At 38.4% G+C, this 14,622-nt stretch overlaps 1 pseudogene; it reads left to right on the plus strand.

The window, feature by feature from the left end:
- The first annotated feature begins 8,581 nt into the window (after positions 1–8,581).
- On the plus strand, positions 8,582–11,048 carry LOC107160945 (annotated as a pseudogene).
- Positions 11,049–14,622: the final 3,574 nt, after the last annotated feature.

Here is a 14,622-nt window from a genome sequence, read left to right on the forward strand (position 1 = left end):
TATTTATGTGCTTCAGTTTAATATTTAAATACATGTGTACAGTGAGTACCGGTCAAATCAGGACATGGTATTTCTGTTCCTCTCATTCCTCATAATTGGGGCCTTTGTGCTTTTCTCTGATTATACATAAAACAAATAGGTTATTGTAAATAATTTTCCCCAAACTCTTTTGTAGAATACCAGAACTTATTACTTCTATCTAACTCTGTTTTAATACACATTATTTAACCCCCCACTACTCACCCCCTCAACACTTCCCAGCCTCCATTAATCACTGTTATACATTTAGATTGACTTTTTTAAAAGAACCATATAAGAACATGCAAAATTTGACTTATTTCTCTGAATATAATATCCTCCCATTCCACCCATTTTGCTGTAAATGATAGAATGTCATTCTTTTTAAATTTTTTAAATATTTATTTTTAGTTGTAGTTGGACACAATACATTTATTTCACCTATTTACTTTTATGTGGCACTGAGGATCGAACCCAGGGTCTCACATGAACGAGGCAAGTGCTCTACCACTGAGCCACAAGTCCAGCCCTAGAATATCATTCTTCTATGGCTGAATAATATTTCATTATATAAGACTGTGTGTATATAGAATAGTATCTTTGTCCATTCCTCCACTAATGAGCATCTGGGTTTATTCCACTTCAGCTATTGTGAACAGTGCAGTTATGAACATAGGTGGCAGAGATCTCATTTCCTTTGGAGATATACTCAGAAGTGCAACATATAGTAAATCAACTTATTTTCTTGAGGAAGCTCCATCTGTTCTCCATATGGCAGTTTTAGTTTGTGTCCCCATCAATAATATATGAGAGTTCCCTCTCACTCATATCCCTGCCAGAATTTGTTTTTTTTTTATTATTTTTTTTTATTTTTTGGTAATAGTGATTCTAACTGGGGTGAGATAGTATGTTTTAATTCTTATTGCCTTGAAGGCTAAGTAGGTTGAGTGCTGGTTTTTCATTTTCATGAATTCCTTGGCCATTTGAATTTACCTCTTTAAAAACAGGCTTGCAGACCAGTGGAACAGAACAGAGTCAGAAATAACCCTGTGTACTTACAGACAAATAATTCTCAACAAATGTGCCAAAAACATGGGTTGTAGAAAGGAGAGTGTCTTTGATAAATAGTGCTTGAAAAACTGGATATTCACAAGGGGGAGATTTAAATTTGAACTATATTTTTCACTATGAAAATTAGCTTGAGGTCTGGGGTCATAGCTCAGTGGTAGAGTACCTTCCTGGCCTGAGCAAGGCCCTGGTTTCCATCACCAGTAACACAAAACAACAACAACAAAAAATTACAATGAGAACAGAATGGTCAAAAAGTCAAATGTAAGACTTGATACTCTGAAACCACAAGAAGAAACCAGAAGTAATACCTTACTATATTGGGATAGGCAATGACATTTTTCATAAGTCCCCAAAAGTACAAGGAATAAAAATAAAAAGAGATAAATAGGATTAATCAAACTAAGAAGCTTCTTTACAGCAAATTTGCCATAGAGGGAAGAGACAGGCAGAAAAATTGGAGAAATATTTTGCAAATTATTAATGTGACAAAGAGTTACTATGCGGAATATATAGGAACTTAAAACACTCAATAACAACACATCAGCCACATAATCAAGAAAAAATATTCCACAAATAATCCACTGTGATTCTGGGAATATTTGCTGGTCAGAAGAGCAGATCCTGGAGAGAAGGGGACTTAGCTAGATACAATTGCTCGCTGGCAACCTCTGTGCATTAATTTGAGGACCAGGATTCCCCATACTTACAGGTTAACATACTTACAGATTCCCTAAGATATACTGATGTTGTGAAGTGGAAATGACAAAAGTCCGTCTCTGTGATAGGGTTGAAGGTGAGAGTTAGTTTCAATTTATGGTCAACTACTGCATCCAGAAATATTGCTGGTGGGTAGTGGGAGGACACCACTTCCTCCTCAGGGAGCACATTTATAATGTTACCATTTTGCAGGGAAATGTGTTAACTTATCTCAAATATCTTGGAGGTTTTCTCTGGGTGTGGAAGTTGGCATTTATAATGTCACTCTTGAGCCATTCACCTGATGATCCTTAGCAGGCAGGTGGACTTCTGGTGTAAGGCTTGGAAGAGAGGTCTGAGCTACATCTCCAGATCTAGGTGAAGAGTGGTTCAAGGGAAGTGTCAGGTTATAGTTAGTGGCTTTTCAACTGGCTGTATGGAGGCATCACTGGTTGAGTTGAGAGCTTTGCCAGAACTCCTAGCCTGAAACAGACTTTTAAGAAAAGAACTTTGCCAATTTTAACCAAGACAGATTTTTGGACTTTTGACATCTGGAACTTCAAGACATTAAACTTATTTTAAGCTTTAAAAGATGTAGTCAGTGGGGCTGGGGTTGTGGCTCAGTGATAGACCCCTTATCTAGTAAGTGTAGGGCGCTGGGTTTGATCCACAGAACCACACAAAAATTAATTAAATAAAGGCATTGTGTCCAACTACAACTAAAAAAATGGAAAAAAAAGTAGTCTGTGACCTTTAGCCAATTATGTCATATTGCTAGCCTCAGTTTCTTCATCTGCAAAATGAGATAATGGCCCCTTTGCAGTTTTGTGATTGTGTTGTGAATTGATGGTTTATTTCCCGATGTGTCTTCATGACATTATGCCTACTCTTTCCTCTTTTCTCATCTATACATTTTCCTGTTTGGACAGGAGTGCAAGGCAATAACAGTTTATTTGCTTATCCTGAAGATATAAATTGAAATGGAACCTTATATTGCTTAAGTCTGAATCTGTGAATGATAAATTAAAGGGGGTGCCTCCAAATGCTAAGTCAAATGATCAGGCTAAAGTGGTACATTGTTACTGCTATTCTGCAAAATTAGTGTTTAATGGGGCAAAAATAATTGCATCTATGTTTCTAGCACATTTCATGAATGCTTTGCCTTATGGATTTACCAGGATTTTAATCTAGTGCAAACTTCTCTTGGTTTTTCAGAATATCCTCTTTATGGCTTGAGTTCAATATGTTTTATGTGACAAAACATTTTGTGCATCTTCTAATATTGTGCCAGAGTGAAATAAATTGCACCTGGGGTTTGGTTACTGGTGATATGAGTTAATGGGAAAAGGTAAGATGAAGAAAAACCACATTGCAAGGTTATGTGACTTTATTAAATTATATTTATATGTTTACTTGTCACAATCTTGTAACACTTTTTATGGCATCTATTTATCAGTGTTTGTCACTAATTAGTGCCTGAAAATTTCCTTTTTTGGAAATCATGTTCCCAAATGATTTATTAGACACCAGAGTTCATGGTGGTGTCTAATAAATAGAGCTGTCACAGCTCACATTATTTACTGTTGTTGGGTTTTGCTTGTGCTTTTTTGGCTGGTGCATCTCCTGGTTCTCTCTCTTTCCCACAAGTCTCCAACAATGATGACTTCAATTTTGTGAATGGGAAGGAAATGAAGAGTAAAGTGTAGAGGCTATGGTTGTGGCTCAGTGGTAGAACACTTGCCTAGCATGCATGAGGCACTGGGTTCAATCTCCAGCACCACATAAAAATAAACAAATAAAATAAAGGTACTGTGTCCATCTACAACTAAAAACATAATAATAATAAAAAAAAGTAACGTGGACATGATAGTGAACTTCACCCACCAGCATCCTAGGAGGTGGAGGTCACTGTCTTTGTGCCTCAACTCCTCTGGCAGATTGACATTTCAGACACAGAGCTGACCCAGATCAAGGGCTAGAGGATTCTGGTGGCTTCCAAAAGAAGGTTATAACCACACCACAGTGTGTTACAGTGGTCTGTGCTGAAAGTTCAGGTAAATCTGACTTGGGACTCACTCACACTTTAATATTAAAACCTTCTAGAGTAGTTGTGGGGATGCAGTGAGATGACATATGCATCTGGCATAAGACTTGGTATTGACTATAGCTGTTTTCCATCCCCATATCATTCCTGTTCATTTCTGTTTTCCTCTTCCTCAGTGTCCCTGCTAGTGGATATTGGCCATTTTTCACACACACAGTGCTGAGATTAAGACTGTTAGTGCTGGAATGAGGCTTCTTGAGTTTAAACCTTGGTTTTCCCACTTAAAGCTCTGTGAACTTGTGGCTTCATCTATCCATTCCTCAGTTTCTTTGTCTGAATTGGGAATAATAATATTACTGAAAATTTATCCCAATAATTCAATGACATGATGCATACTCCATTACACAGAATTCTAAAGATGAACTGCTTGGTCTCTCAGAATCCCTGCTTCACCAGTCAAACATTGATCTGACAGTGTGGTGGGGTGACTTCACAGAAATATCTACAAAAAAATTATCAATCTTATGTAGAGTATCCTCATGGACAGACCAATCAGATAAGCCATATGAGAGCATAACATTCTCTCTAGCCTCACGACCACACCATCCAGCATATGGCCCACAGGCTTGGTCCGAGAAGGTCCTTTGCTTCTTCCACTTCATTTACTTAGTTGCTCACTTACATTGTATGTGACACCAGTGTTGCTGTGCAACAGTTTTGACAGGCTTAAAAGTCATCCTTCAGCTTGGAGACAGGAGAAGCCCTATACTTCAACCTGGAGACAGAAGAAATCCTGAACTAGATGTCCACCACAACTAAGTGTTCCCTGCAGCAAGACATTAGGAACTCAAGAGGGCTTCTTCTACAATCACACTGCCATGTTGTATATCAACACTAGCCTTTTGAAGACAGAAATTGGCAGTGACAGAGAAAACTTAACACACCTTACTCTTTGGCAAATACTTTTTCCAAAAGTCCAAGACATTTACTCTATTCATTAAGTTTGTCTTGGCTAACCTCTGAAAATAGGAAAAAAATTCCTCCTAAATCTGATCAGGAGCTAGGGAAGTAACTCAGTGTTGAGTCTGCACATATCATGCAGAAAGATCCTGAACTTGATCAGAACATCAATAAATATTTTAAATATTAATTAATAATTTAATTTTAAGCAACTTCCCATTATGGTACTATCAAAAGGGAAAGAAAAATCTTATACTGGGTTCCCCATCTGGCCCCAGGACATGACTCAGGGGAGTCAAAGCCAACCTCACAGGTGCTACAGACACTGGAAATGGGTCAGATTCCACCTTTCACCTCCATCTCCTTCCCACAGAGGCAGGTCTACTCCCATCAATAAAAAGTTATGAGACCAGGCCCATGAACAAAGAGCTTGTAGATGCCCTGGTCCAGTCCCTGTTTGCTGCTACTAATTTTGTTCTCATTGCCAAATCACAGCACACTTTGGGGCTTCTATTTTCTCTCCTATACAATGCAGATCACCTTTACCCAAGGTCCTTAGGAGGATGGTAAGTGCAAACTCCTGCCACTGGGGACAGCACACAGTGGTCACCAGGATCATCACCTAGAGCTGGTGACCCACCAAGAACAGCAGCTCCTGAGCTGAGTGTGTGAGGGACTGGGTCAAGAGACAATGCCTGAATTCAACCTGGGTTGACTAACTCCTGAGATGTGTGACTTGGACAACTCACAAGTCATATCTTGGTGACAATTTCTCTTCTATTACATATGATTCTGATCATGCCAGAATCTAGCTGTGATACTCAGAAATTGTCAGAAGACCCATAATAAGAAGGAGCAATTTGTATCATATTGTATCTCTGCCCATATCCACTCTCAGGGCCTAGAGAGCTTAGCTACCACCTTTTGATTCATACACTCAGTGGCCAGCAAGACTGACATCACTGCTGGATCCACCAAGACCTGAACTATTCTGGACTTCTCTGCTTCAGTCACCACTTAGCAGTCGCCACTGCATGAAGATGTGGCTTTTAATCTATGGCTATTAAGCAGTGATGGCTCATGAGCTGGTGGGTCAGGAATCCTGCTTCTCATCTTGGCACCTCTCATCCAGTGTCCCAGGAAAGTCTTCAGAGGTGCTTTCAAGCTTTCTCTGACCATTTGTACCCCTAACCAAAAATTTCTCTATAATGTGCCCAAATATGCTTTCTCTAGCCTAAGACAACAGGCTTCTGTGTCAGTCTGTAGCCACAAATGACAGTGGATTTAAATGAATTCCTGACTGCACCCATCACAACCCCACTGTCAAGATGGTCTAGAAGAAAACGTGCAGGTGACTCATATCATTGTAGGCTCTCAGAACTAAGGTGTCCCTTTGCAGAATGCAACTAACCTTTAAAGCCTCCTGGATCACCTTGACCTTGGGCAACAGGCTGTGAGAGAGAAAGCTGATTCTTATACCAGAGGGCAGAGAAAATGAGAAAAGTGAGTGGCTGCACCTAGATAAACTTCAACCTCCATCAAAGTGTAACTATTACCTCAGGGAGGGAGACCCTGGGCACAAGGATGAAACACCTCTCTGGCAACCATTACTAAGACTCAATCCCATAAGTTACAGCCCAAAGGTGGTCTACTGGGTAGCTCCAAGGGCACTGACTTCTGTAGGGTCAAGATCAAGATAGTCTGCTTGGAAGGCTGAATCTACTGCCTGGAGAAACTCCTTCCTAATTCCAGGTACTACAATCAAAGCCCTCAGTGAACTGGAGGGCATAGAGGTGGAATGGAAGTGAAATCATTCAAAATCAGGGCCTTGAGGTGCCCTAGAAAACAACCACAACCCAGTTATATGGAGTGAGGTTAGGGACTGGGATCAGGGTTCAATTCCCTAGCTTTGGAGGTCATTCAAACTCTATTCATCTTAAATAATATAGGTGCTGCCAGGGAGTTGAGTAGAATAGCGTAAGAGGAATGGGATCCCCCAAGGAATCCAGATGTAAAGTTCTGCCCCCCTTCAGACTTTTCTCCCCGCCACTGAAAAGTGGTCAGCTGCCAGGGAGGAACTTAGGAACACTTGTGATTGCAGATAGAAAGCTATTCACTGCTAACTTCACTTGAAGTTGTTTCTTTGTTTCAGAAACTGATCTTTAGAAAAGGACTAGAAGAACAAGCTTAAATCAGTCAAAGATACACTCTAGCTCCTCTTCTAAGTGATCTAGGATAAACTTTGGATAAACTTTGCTCACTCTAACTCATTATAATACTAAATTCTCTGCCCTAAATGAAATGCATCTGCCATTCATTTGCTTTGGTACTGGGAATAGAAGCCAGGGGTGCTTTACCACTGAGTTACATTTTGTGGTACATATTTCTCAGAACAAAGGAAAGAGAATATGATGCCATCTGATTCATTATAAGCCTTCCAGAAATCGGTTTTGAACATTCTTGCTACTTTGTAGTATAGAAATAGAATGCCCAAACAGAAATGTGCAGTACCTTATATGAAGACAAAGGCTAGTATGTAAAAGGAAACTAACCAGAATATATAAGGGATCACTCCCTACACTAAAAGCTCAGCTTTGGAATAAGAATCCACTAAGGCTGGATGGACGTAAAGAAACACTGCTTCCTATTGAATACTGTGGTGTCCCCTGTCTCTAAATGAGAATCCCATGCAACATTTTATTCTGTTTTGTTTGATGCAAAAACTCACTTATCTTATACTTCCAATTGCTATATATTTATAATGACAAGTTTTCTTAGAAGTATTTACATCCTATGAGAAGTGAAAAAAAAAATCTGAAAAATTCTTTTGATGACTCTTAAATAAATAGTAGTCTATAAAAACTGACATGAAAACCAACTCAAATTTTAAGCTCCTTCTTTTTAGAAATATTACATATGCTGTACTATTTAAAAATAACTTATCAAAACTGATTTGTACCCATGTTTGCAACTCTTCTAAAATTACTTTTAAGATAGTCTAACATGAGAGGTTTTCTTTGGCAATAATTCACATGGCTTCTATAGAAATTTTGAACAGGCCTGGAGATGTAGCTCCGTGCTAGAGAGCTTGCCCAGCATGTAATAGTCCTTGAAATATAACTGTAAACACTGCAAGAAAAGGAAAGGGAGAAGGAAGGAAGGAAGGAAGGAAGGAAGGAAGGAAGGAAGGAAGGAAGGAAAAACATAGGGGGACGGGAGGGGAGCAAAAGGAATGAGTCATTAAAACAAAAGGACAAGTGATACAAATATAAATGTATGATGTAATAGCTCTTTAAAATTTTTACAGAGCTTTAGAATTTTAGTGGCATCAAACTGGGTGATATAATGACTGTATATAATGGCAAATAATAAGTTTTGACTTGGACTGGCCTAAACCAAACCAATGGGTGGGTGATGTGGAGAGGAATCCTCTCTGGCTTGATTGGGACAGGCTTGAAGCTGTGCTGCTTAAGGATGTACAACATAGTGAAGGGTCCACAACTTCCCTGACAAGAAGCATGAGTGTGCTAGGCCCCTGGGCACCCATGACCAGGGTTCCCCATGCCCAGGCCCTGGTTTACAATTGTCTGCTCCATTGTCTGGTGCAGGTTTGTTCCTGACCAAAGGCCTGAGTGTCCACAGCCTGTTTTGGCATGACTGGGCATGGTGTGGTTGTTGAAGAAATATCCCAAGTAGCTTTAGCGTGATGGAGGGGCAACAGCTGCCCTTCAGCCCTACTTGCGGAGGTCCTGAAAGAAATAAGCAGGGTTGTGGTGTACATTGTCTGAAGACATGGGAATACACCCTAGTCCTTATGGCTGTCCGTGGGAGTTGGTGATATGTTCAGCTACTGCCTTTTTTTTTTGTCCTCTTGTTTTTGTGGAGAATTTATCAGCCTGTGAGAAGCAGGTGTTATATTAGAAGAGAAAAAAAAAAGCTTTCTCTAATATTTTCTGGACTAATTGATGAAAAATATGAACTACTTGAAAAAGTTAGCCTTGTTGAAAAAGAGTATGAAGGCTTAGAGTTATCTTTAAAGGATGCCATTTTGGAGAAGAAGTCAATAGAAGCAGAAAATTCAGAGATAATATATGAAAACCTGGATAGTTTCATATCTAAACTTGAGGATGAAATAATCTTTCTAGAAAAAGAGCTAAAATAAGAGAAAACTAAACTTTTGCAACAGGATGAATTGATAGTGGATATATTCAAAAGAATTAAGTCCCTAGAAGATGAATCAAAATCCCTCAAATCTCAAGCTAAAACAACCTTGAGAATATGTAAAATGAATAAAGAAGCAGTAACAATAGCAACAAAAGAGACTTTTAATGAAAATTCCAAACTTCAGGAAAGTCAGAACCAGCTTTTACAAGAAGTGGAGGTATGGAAAGAAAAAGTAAATGGCCTAAATAAACAGAAAATGACATTTGAACACTCTAAAGTACATTCAGAACAAGTTCTAAGATATAAAGAAAATAATATTAAATCTGTGACTGAACACTTGCTGGAGATAAAAGATTGGGCTCCTGTGCTTGCAGAAGTCCTAACAGATGATGGTAATATGGAATTGGAAATGGAGAGTGAATCAGAAATTTGTGCTCACTTAGAAGATCAGCCAAAAGGGCCTTTGAAGAAACTGGTTTATGTTGCAAAGTTAAAGGCCTCTTTTAAAATCTTAGAAAGAGAAAGAAATCAAATTTTTACTTTATTTTCTAAAGTAATTGAAATAAAGGAAGATATTATAGAACATACTAAAATCTTAAGAGAGAACAAGCATCTTTGAAAGCAGAAAATACAGAGTGAGAATCACAATCTTCAACAAAAACTTAAAGTCATAATGGAACAATATCAAGAAAATGTAATGGAACTCCAAAGGAAATTAATAGGGAAGAAAACTGGCTGGGGATGTGGCTCAAGTGGTAGCACGCTCGCCTGGGATGCGTGCGGCCTGGATTCGATCCTCAGCATCACATACAAACAAAGATGTTGTGTTGGCCAATAACTAAAAAATAAACATTAAAATTCTCTCTCTCTCTCTCTCTCTCTCTCTCTCTCTCTCTCAATAAAAAAAAATAGGAGATGAAAATTACCAGGTAGAGCAAGAGGAGAAACTTTTCAAAGTGGACGAAAAGATCAGCCATACAACTAAACCACTGGAGACCTATAGAAAGTGAGCCAAAGATCTGGAAGAAGAATTGGAGAGAACCATTCATTTTTATCAGGGAGATGTTATGTACTATGAGAAAAAAGCACATGGTAATGAGTTGGCAGCTCAGAGTGCTGAAAGATACCTAAATTATTTAAGGAAACAAAATGCTCACAGCAGACAAAAACTACCTGAAATGGAGTTCAAATTTAAACTTGCAGAAAAAGGTTCTTCTACACTTGATGTTTCAAATAGAGCTTCTGGCAGAGAGCATTACTCAAATGGTCCCTCAGTATTTTGTCAACCTTCATGTGAAATGAGTTCTTCTTATGTGTAAAAGAAGGGTCCACTCATGCTATCATCTTTGGTTTCACTGGGAGAAGGAAGAGACTCAAGGGGCCTAGAGAATTCTCTGGACCATTCAACTAGCAATGAAAGAAGAGAATCAAACTGTGATAGTTTAACTGATCCTCAGAGAGCACCTTCTGACACTGGGCCCCTGGCACCTCCATGTCAACAGGCCCATAGGATAATGATCCCTCCACAAGTCCAACCATATTCTGATCCACAGCTTCCTCTAAAATGGCAAGATAGATGTTTTTCTAATTATGCTAGACCATCTGGATCAGCTGAATTCAAAAATTCTACTATGCTGCCTTTGGATAAAATGGAAGGGCCTACGTCTTCAGATATGGAATCCAGCAGAAAGTATACCAAAGTCAATCTTGATGATTACAATTTGCCTGGTTAATCTCTCCCTGCTAAAAACAAAGCAACTGTCTCTGGCTTTACTTTCCCACCTTTTCTTCAAATCAGAGGTCCATTATTTCCAGTGGATCCAAGATATCAGTTCATGAGAAGAGGACTTTTTTCTCTCCACCTCCTCCAGGAAACATGTATGGAGCAACTTGAGAATATTTTACACCAGGCCTACCACCTCCTGCATTCCCAATGAGACCATGGTATTTTCCTCATTATCTCCCCCCAAAAGCTTGAAGTTTTCTCCCCACTCCACCCCCACATTCTGAAAGTAGAAGTGATTTCACTTCAGAGTTGATTCCACCTTCAAATGAGCCTGCTATTGAACATCAAGAAGCACAACAAGAATCCTGACAATATTTTTATCTGCTGTCAAATTTAATTTATCTCTCATTTTTAGTTTAAGTAAGTGCTTTTATTTAAGTGATTATACTTTTGCTCCAATTGAAGCTTAACAGAAATATAATTTTTAGGATAGTATTTTGTAAATAAAGACAGTTTAAATATCAATTGTATGAGTAAATTATTTCCATTTTATCTTATTCTAGAGAATATAACATTTAATTTGATTAATGCACTATTATATGAGCAAAAAACAGAGTTTTATATACGTAATCTTGCAGTTGGGGATATTTTAAACTCCAAACAAAGGCTATCCCTTTATACAAAGAAACATAATCTGTGATTGTAGCAAATGTGAAAGTAACTTTATGCTTAATGATTTATGCTTAATTGATTTATGCTTAATTGATTTAAAGTCTTATTTGGCATTGATAATAAAAATCAGCTATTTTTTTTTCATAAAAAATGAATGAGTAGAGCATATTAAGAGTAAATCAGAAAACATGACAGTACATATCATGGAAACAAGAGATTTTAAATAACAAAAAAATCAGTTCTCAGAAAACTTGTAGAAATTGGAAACTATAATTTAGGTTCACTCTATCCCTGTTTTTCCTTATATCTTCTTTATTTTATACCCGTTTTTCTGTGGTTCGCTGACATGGGGAGTGTCCTAGTCTTTGTTTTGTTTTCAGGGAGATATTTCTAAAATAGAAATGAATTATTAGGACACTTGAAATGAAGAAACAAAGACATAACTCCAAACTTTGTTATTGTTAGATTTGAGAGTCATAAAATGATTCTGGTAAACTACTATAAATGTTTGAAATCCTTAATCTCAATTTCTATATCATTGCAAATAAGTAACAATTTACAAAACTGTACCAGTCCTGAGATGACACTTTGAACAATGTTTCCCTGATAAAGAGCAGGAAAGAACATTTATTAAAAATACCCTAATTAAGAATTAGTGGTTAAAGCTTTTTTCCAAGGGTTAAATATGCTCTTCAGTTTTTTTGTAAAGAGTATACTTTTAATTCTAAAATAAATGCATTAATATAATTTTCTTCTTAAATATAAGAAGCAGCTTTATCACAATTGATGGCCAATGAAGACTTGAGCCCATGATTAATTTAAATGGGAAAAAATTTTGGCATTGAAAAAGAAACTCTACAAGTTCAATAAATCTAATCTGTTTTCCCTCAAGAGTAACACTGGTGAGGAAGATGGTGGTGAATAGAGTGCAACACCCCTGTGTACCGTGTCACTGCACAGGTGATTAGTGAGTTTAGAAAGGCCAGAAGCTATCTTGTTTGGAATGTCCAGCAAAATTGGGGTGCACTGAAACCTAGGGAAGAATTTAAACACCCGATGATCAGTTACTGAGGCTAAATCGAGAGTGAACCGTGCGCCTGGAGATTCAGGATGATTGATCAGCGGCCTGCCCTGCAGCTGGAGCCTGCACGCTGACGTGCCAGCAATGCAGAGAAATGGTGCTACGGATTCTGTGGGGTCCTGCCAACTGTGCCCTCACACTGCTCCAGGCTGAGTTCTGGGTTTGAGATGGGGAAGAGAAACAGTCCAGATCTGCCCTCCATACCGGACACCCCACCGAGGAAGCCAGTGGCCACCATATTGGGGAGCTGACGTCACCATCGCCAGGTTCTGACAGAAGAGACCCCATTGCAGCAAGTTCAGTGATAAAAAATGTGTGTGACATTTAGCCCTTCTCCCATACAGCAGGGAAATTGCATACAATCTCTCCCCGTCTTCCCGGGGGCATGATTATCAGAGTGAGCGTGAATAGAGGCGTGAGGAAAGGTAAAGGCACCTGACCTCCAACTTCCCCCTTCCACCAGCAGCGAAAACGAAACCTGTCTCACCAGCTCTCAGAGGAATGGCTATCAGAGAGAATCGAAAGAATAGGGGGCTGGTTCCCAGTAGCCGCGCTCCACATACAGGAAACTGCAGGCCCAGATTGTAGCTTGAACTACAGAGAGGTACCACACTGGGGAAGGCCTAGCTTGTGGAAGAAGCAGGGAAACTAGGGGCCAGGAACAACCCTAAGTGAACTGGATTGGAGAGACACCAGGTGGGGGAGGAGGGAGCGGCCTCATATGGATTGTTTCCTACAGCCCGAGGGCAAAATCTTGGTCAGGAAAGCACAGCTCCACCTACTGGAAGTGAAGAAAATAGAAGCCTAACAATGCATTTTTTTATTGTAATTTTTATTTTACTATTATTTTTTATCATTTCTTCTTTTTCTTTTCAATTTCTCTTTCTTTCTTTTCTCCCTCTCTCTTTCTTGGTTTGCTTCCTTACCTTTTCCCTATCTTTCCTCCCAAGGATGACCACTCCGATTATGTGTAATTTATAAATGCAAATAGATGAATATTACAAGATGGTCTATAGTCCACCTAAGCCCTTAACTACCCCCAAGTACTTCTGTCTATTCTCTTGTTAATATCCACCTGCATTTGAGCAACCCCCCAAAGAAGCTAAGATATACTAACCTCCACACCATCATATCTCCCAACATAAACCCTAAGTTCAAACCTCAATTCTCTATATGCCATCAAAATCTGTAGAATGTTAATGAAACTAATGAATTTACCTTAAATCATAATTAAATCCAACATCTCTAAACAATGTCTCCCAACACAAAGGAGAGATCTTGGAGCTATACAAAACCAAAACAAATTTATAGAAGAAAACAGAAACACAGGAATAAAACAGAGTTGGAAAGTAACATTAGCACCATGAAAAATCAAGGGAAAAAAAAAGATTACAAACAATGCAGGATAACTTAAATTTACAGGCGAACCTAGAGATATCAGAAAAATGAACAGATAAGAACTCAAGGCATACCTGACTCAGATAGAATGGAATCTTAAAGAAGTCATTAGACAGCAAGTCCAAACAATGAAAAAATACTTTGAAAATGAATTACATAAACAGATTCAAGAAGCAAAAAATCAACTCTACCAGGAGATAGAGAATTTAAAAAAAAATTAAACAGTAATCCTAGAAATGCAGGAAACCATAAACCAAATCAAAAACTCAAATGAGAATATTACAAGTAGACTTGATCAAGTAGAAGTCAGAACATCAGATAATGAAGATAAAGCATATCAACTCGAAAAGAGTATAGTCAATGCAGAAAGGCTGGTAAAAAACCATGAGCAAAACATTCAAGAGATATGGGATGTCATAAAAAAAAAAAAAAGAAAACTTAAGAGTCATTGGGATAGAGGACGGTATAGAGTTCCAACCAAAGGAATGAGCAACTGTTGAATGAAATAATTTTAGAAAACTTTCCAGACATGAAATATGGAATGGATTGCCAAATCCTGGAAGCCTACAGGACCACAAACATACAAAACTGTAATAGACCAACTCCAAGACACATTATTATGAAAGTATCCAACAAACAGAACAAGGAGAGAATATTAAAAGCTACAAGAGAAAGGAGGCAGATTACATTCAGGGGTAAACCAATTAGGTTAATGGTTGATTTTTCATCACAGACGTTGAAAGCGAGAAGATCCTGGAACAATGTATTTCAAATGCTGAAAGATAATGGATT

This window comes from Marmota marmota, unplaced genomic scaffold (assembly GCF_001458135.2).
Source record: "Marmota marmota marmota unplaced genomic scaffold, marMar, whole genome shotgun sequence".
Classification (NCBI taxonomy): Eukaryota; Metazoa; Chordata; class Mammalia; order Rodentia; family Sciuridae; genus Marmota; species Marmota marmota.